The sequence below is a fragment of the Natator depressus genome, chromosome 5 (genome assembly GCF_965152275.1).
Source record: "Natator depressus isolate rNatDep1 chromosome 5, rNatDep2.hap1, whole genome shotgun sequence".
NCBI classification, from domain to species: Eukaryota; Metazoa; Chordata; order Testudines; family Cheloniidae; genus Natator; species Natator depressus.
In genome coordinates, this window is record NC_134238.1 from 111,569,932 (window position 1) to 111,576,760 (window position 6,829).

Here is a 6,829-nt window from a genome sequence, read left to right on the forward strand (position 1 = left end):
AAACCTCACAGTCCACACTCCGTTTAAAATGAGCGTAGAACCCAACACTAAGCAGGTTAATGGTATCACTTCCTGGACTGTAGTTTCATATTCATATTGTTCTGTAAGGTGGAAAAGTCATGCTTGTAAAGCCGGTAGTCAATCTGAGATCACGTGAATTAGACGGTCAGACAAACGTGGTGTGTGTCCAGTGGGGGGAAAGGGGGGGAGGAGGAAGAAATGCCCCAGGCAATAAAGGCAGATTGCAGTGCGGAGCACGGTGCGTGGTGGAAGGTTGATACTAGATCCTGGGATCCGTTTGAACAAACGTCATAGAGGCGGAAAGTATTGCAGCTCATCACTAATACCTACAGCCACCCAGAGACACACGATAAAAATGCCTTTATTTTGTATCCGCAGGCCAAAGCCCTGGCTATAGAGCTGTAAGGGCATCCCTTTCCCCCCCACATACTTACTCCGTTGCTTCTTACACCAGTGATCCTATTGAGCTCAATGGCAACACAGCACGAAAACGCTGACAGAAGAACCACTGAATGGGGAAATAGATATTCTGACATTTTGGCCAGCATTTTATAATGTAAGGTTGTCCTTGAGGGGAACCCAATCGGCTCCGCCCATGGGCAGGTTAGGGTCTTGGGCGCCCTTGCACTTCTGCACGAGCAAGTAGCCGTTCTGGATCCGGGCCTAGCATAGAAGGGAAAGAAATAGCCTCTCCCTCAACCCCGCAGAAGCCCCTCTCTGGTGGGCTGCAGGGATATTGGGGTCATCTTTGTGTTCTTCCTTCACATACCCATGGAGGAAACCAGCAGAAGTTTAGACGCCAGAGTGCGTGTTAACTTATGTTAGCCTCCCCGAGGGGTGGAGTGCTCCTGTAGGAGATTTGTAGGAGTTGTGGCAGGGCACGAGGCAGGCTGCTTTACAACAGAGTGGGGGCAGAGGGCCCCTGTGTGAACATGCCCGCACTCTATGCCCCCACTCCGAAAAGAAGGAATGATTAAAAACGGCTGTTTTCAGTTTGCTGAGGCCGATCTTGCAATGTAAGCGTGTCTGGACTGATCACTGCGCCTATCTGGAGCTCCATACTCTAGTCGGTGAAAATCTTGGACCCCGCTCCCCAGACAATGGGAGTTTTGCCGGGTTTTCTATTGCGGCCAGGATTTCATTCATAGACTCCAACGAGGCTCCCCATGGTGGCAGGGGTCGATCTATGCACAAGGCATGGCAGGATCGGAGCCTGGGCTTCGTAGGTGAGTGGGAAATAGCTCCTGTGTCAGGGGCGACGAAGCACTTAGTCACTATAGTGTTTTTGCTGATACTGACTAACACGGCTACCACTCTGAAACCTCATTATGTGTGTGTCCTACGTCCCTTTTTACACATTCTGAAATGCCTCCCTGCTGGTAAGGCACCCGCTCCTCGTACCAGCACGTCGTAAGCCTACATCTGAAGCCTCCTCGTAAGACACGGAAGTATTCCGTTTGGATTTGACAATCTTGCGGGTAGCTTTTTAAACATTACAGAGAGAATTATATTGTTTACCCCTCCCCCACCCCACACATCCCAGCAAACCTCCTTTCAGAGGGTTTTAATTCCATCCAGGACACATTCCAGTGTCACATTTAAGATCACTTGACGGGAGAGATGGAAGCTGTGAGTTGGTGGCTCAGTAATATAAAATAAATGCATCCCTATTAACTATTATTTATTCTCTTGCCGCCTCCCTTCACCTCCAGGCTGTAACCAAATCTTGTGATTTCTTTCTCCATAGGGGTGTGTGTGTGTGTGTAAAATCTCCTGTGGAAAAAGAAATTACATATTTATATATAACTTCTTGTTTGTCCCCAAGCCTGAAATACTTGTCCACATCTTAATAATTGAGGACCAGAGCTAAAGTTCACTGAAGTCAATGGAAATTTTTCCACTCACTTCAATGGACTTTGGATCAAGCCTACACCATATCACTAGAACTAGTTCCTCTTTAGCCTCCCCGGTAACCTCACCGTACCCCCCTTCAGTCTATCCTGTAGGTAACTTGCTGCCTTGTGACACTTGCTGTGGACTGTTCTGAAGGAGGGTGTTTTTTGTGAGTTCACAAGAAATGTATCACTGCAAACGGCATGTGGTCAGAGAATTTTGTGCTGCAAGAAGTTTGTTCCATCTAGTAGCTATTCATCGAGGAGGGAAGAAATAGTGATTGAGTCAAGCCATCAGGGACATGCTGAGGACAGTACTGATGACAAAACACAGCTGTAGTAGAGAGAAAAAACAGCAGGAGGTAGAGGCCAAATGTTTGGAAATCAAGAGGTAGTTCAGGTTTTTGAGAGGCCTATGTGCTTTCACTGTACCTGGAAAGTATCTTTCTGGTTTCTTTTCCCCCTGGGTGAAATCCACTCCTATGAAGAAGGCCATCAGGAGGCCTAGGCACCACAGAAGCCTTGCTTAGGCCTTGTGTAGTTCCTCTACTTTTCACCTTCTGATAGGAGAACTAGTGCACAGAATGACCTGAAGGTGATGTTGTTCTCCCATAGAAACAGTGCTTCAAAGTTACAAAATTGCACTTCCTTCCCCCCCATCTTACCAAGATCTAAATTAATAATACCAAATACCAAAACCACACAGCTCTGAAGTACTTTAAAAATTATTTTGCCAGAACAAGAATATTTAGGAACAAGTTACAAGGTGGCGAAATTGAAGCAGAGATTTAGATTTTCACATTTTAAACTACCCACCTAAAATGGTGTTATGCTCAGAAAGTGACTGTAAAAACAAAACTACCTTATTCAAAGCATCTGCTTCCTGAGTCAGATACTGAATCAAATGACTCCTTGGTTTACTGGGGGGGGGGGGGGGGGAGAATAAGGCTTGGAACCTGCAAAAATGGGAGTAGCCACATTGAAGGAATTATACACGAGCATAAAATTATTCAGGTGAAAAAGGAATTTTCAGGGTCCTGGGCTTTGTTTGTACTCCTGGTAACTCTGCAGGGACAATGGGCAGAATTCTGATCACATTCCTACCTTGAATTTTCGCTAGTAACTCCCGTGGCGCTACTGTGAATTTTTTACCGGCGTGAAAAACTCCGCAAAAGGCAACGAAGTTACCTTGGATTTTCTCCAGTGGGAATGAAATCAATCAGGCCCTAATTCCAGTGGATGTGCACAGTCTGATGCTCATCTTTGATTTTACAGCTTCCGGAGCATAGTGGGCAACTATACAACTGATTTGTATAAAGGAAAAAAACGAGACTAATAAAAACGAAACACTAGCTGGTCGGAATCAGTGCCCAGATCCTACGGTGATAAACTCTGTTTAGATACAGAGATTAGATTAAGGAAGTACAATTCTGAAGTTTAGTTCCTTAATCTTTTCTGTTTATAGTAGAAAATGGTGCGATGCCTACAGAAATACTAAGAAAAAGCAGCTGACAGATTAAAAAAATGTTTTTGCTTGCTGCGGCTCCAAATCCAGGAGTCCCAAGAAACTTCAGAGCTACCCAGTTACCCGAATTAGCAGTACACACATTGATAAGGGGGTGACTTTAGAAGATGCTCTTGTGTATATAGAGCACGGTGCTATTTCATACCAGACAAAAGGGGATTGGCGTAGGAGTTGTGATAGCAGCCCTGGTATGTACGCACACTGCAAAGAGAGGATCCCAGTAACTGTCAGGCAAAAAGTGTATCTTGAAAATGGATGTCCACAAATGTGTAATGTTTCCTTATCTGAGCCCAGCTTCTCACTCAGGGCTCCAAGTCTGGCACGTTTACAATGCAATGCAAGTTCCACTGGATCTTTCTGGCATCTTTCTTTACAGGTCAGAATTTTTCATCCGTACTGGGGTGGGAATGGGCTGCAAAAATGCTGGTTTATTTTAATGTTCTGGAAAATGCATCGAGCTATCACGCTAATATAAAGTAAATAATCGTAAAAGCCTTTATAAACCAAGAAACTGACACAGCACTCGGGTGCCCTGCATAGATTTGGCCCAATCATAAGAGAAAAGAGTTATTTTACGGGAACTAACACAAGCCACAAAACTGCAGATCAGCATCAAACAAGACAGCAGAAGAAAGGCTCCGAGAACCTGCTAATAAGATTCCCCCCCCCTCCCCCAAATTGTCAGTTTTCAACCTTTTCTATCCATGGCCTCAAAACTATCCCCTTTTCCTTCTGCACCCCCCTTAAATCCATCTACGCTTCTCTCAGAAATCCAGATCCTAGAATCTGCTGTTTCAGTCCAGCAGCTCGCATTTACTAGCAGGTACCACAAAAGAATATCTGAGATGACCACAATATTGCCGAACAAATGCTGATCACAGAATTATATTTGATTAACCTAGTTACTGCACCTCTTTACTGCTGGGAAAAATATTTTGTTGAAGCGGAAGGGATAAAAAGAGAATTATACTTTTTGATGAAACCTTACTTCCTGTATAATTTTTTCCATTTCACATTAAACAATTTAGCAACCCCAATTAACTGATCTAAGAGTTTTATTTTTCTGCCTCTCTCTAAAGCTGCACTGAAAAAATAATTTGGAATAATGATGAAAACATATCTAGTTGGAAGCTGCAATTATACAAAGTTAAACTATTTTGGTTATACCCGAAACAGAAAACAACCTATTTTACTATTTAAAGTGTCTTCACTTACCAGCAAAGTGATATAATTTTTTGTTTGCTGTGATAGGTGAACATGCAAATAAGGGAAAAATGTGCCCCCCCCTTAACAATGGCTAATTGAAATATTTTTTCTTTGCTGTTTTCTAATATAGCAATATATTAGTGTTAAATCGGATGGATGGGTCATGGTTTTATGATAACGTAGTACGCAAGGGCTTTCTTAGTCTCTGAATAAAGTAACTGAAAGGATGGATTTAGCCTGTATGGAAATAGCTTGACTAATTTTAATAAATCTAAAAAGAACCATGGCAGAGGATAACTTTGGTAGAGCTATAATACGAATAAAATATAAGCAGATGAATGGCAATTGTTGGATGACGGATGCTAAGTAACTATCTGAGAGCGCTTTACAAACATATAATTAATTAAGCCCTCCCCACATTCGGTAAACCTCGAACGTGGACGTAGGAGCAGAGAAACTGAGGCAAAGGGCGATTGTGACTTGTCCAGGGTCGCATAAAAGGTAGGTGACATAACCAGGAAAAAGCTCCTGGTCTCCTGAACCTATGGTTTAACCAATGCCACAAAATGTTCTCTGTATTTTACTAATAGTTTCATTTACCGTGCTGTATGCATTTTCTAGGTTTACTGTAACAATACAGTAGTTTTATTTAAAAAGGCGGGTTCAGGCCCATTACGATATTCAAGAATCTCACGCTGGCTGCGGCTTAATCAGAATGCAGGGGTTTCCTAATAGCATTTTATAATATTTTTTACGGCTTTGAAATCAACAAACTACTTTATGTGCCAAATGAAAACAAATGTCCCAAGTTTCAGCACAAATCCTACATGAGTGCATACAAAATAAGTAACTTTCTGCCTAATTTTCACTTACATTCATATACGCAGGATTTGCTTTAAAATGTAATCAGCCATTTTGTAAACTTCGGGATCTATCTGGTTCGGTAAGTGCTTTTAGGAGCAGTTCCTTGGCACTGCTCCAGGGAGTTAGAGCCGAAGCCCTGTTGGAGTTGGGCCCTGTGCTATTTGTTTTCAGTCGGTTCATCGCTTTTTATTTCCTCCCGGATCTTTCCCTTTCTGATAAAACAACTAAATTAGAATCATTCTAATCCAGATGGGGAAAGGGAAAGATCAGTGCAGCTGCTGTATTTTCAAATGAATGTGTCCAATTCTGCCCTCAGACACACACACACAACTCCCACTACCCTCAGCAAGGGCTATGAATGCATCTGCCTACAGTCTGGGCCCTTAATTGTTTCTCTTTTTCGAGATTCACTTTAACCTTCTCCCAGACTTATTATTATTTATTTTAATATAATTATATTGTATTGAACAGCTATGATAGGGCCGGAGGGGGAATTCCAAGTTTTATAGCTCAGTCACAACATAACTTGGCCTTCCAAGAGAAAAACAATCATGTTTTGAATACCTTAGTGAACTTTTTAGCACTAATTTGCTTTTTAATAGTTTTTAAAAAAAATTAAATTATATAAAAATAGTTCTTTGGGGGCGCAGAAACACAGAGCAAAACACTGCTGGCCAGAGCAGGGTTTCTGACCCTGGCTTCAGTGACTTGACTTACAGGCAGTAAATATTTTCAGGATCAGTCCCATATTTTGGTATTTATGCTTTTCAGGTTCATCACAGAGGTGATGTTGATGAGGATATATATTTTTAGCACTTATTATCGCTGCGGTTGAAGTAAGGAGGCCCAACATCTAGTTTAAATATGGATATTTAAAGATAATGATGTACACTGCATAATTGCTCTTGATCAAAACCTTCCCTGTACACTGGCCTAACCAGTGCTCAGTATTCCATCAGCAGCACAGAATTATTTCCTGCTCCAAACACTGTGATATATATATACAAAAATCTCCGAACCAAGGGGGCCTGTGGTTTGGATTTTTTAAAAGTGTGTTTTTATGCCTCCACTAATATCGGTCTTGGCACTTCCTATTAGACTACAGAAATCGTGTTCTTTCTCTGTTTAACATTGCTCCACATTTTATAATGCCCAGAAAATCCACAGAATACTTTATGCTTATTGTGTATTCAATAAACCATAATAAACAATGTCTAAACTGCACTGTACAGGGCCAAACAGACCCTGCGAGGGCCAGTTTTGAAGTCCCAGTTCAGGCAAAACTCGCACTGAAGTGCTTGAATTTTGCCTGAGTGAGCCC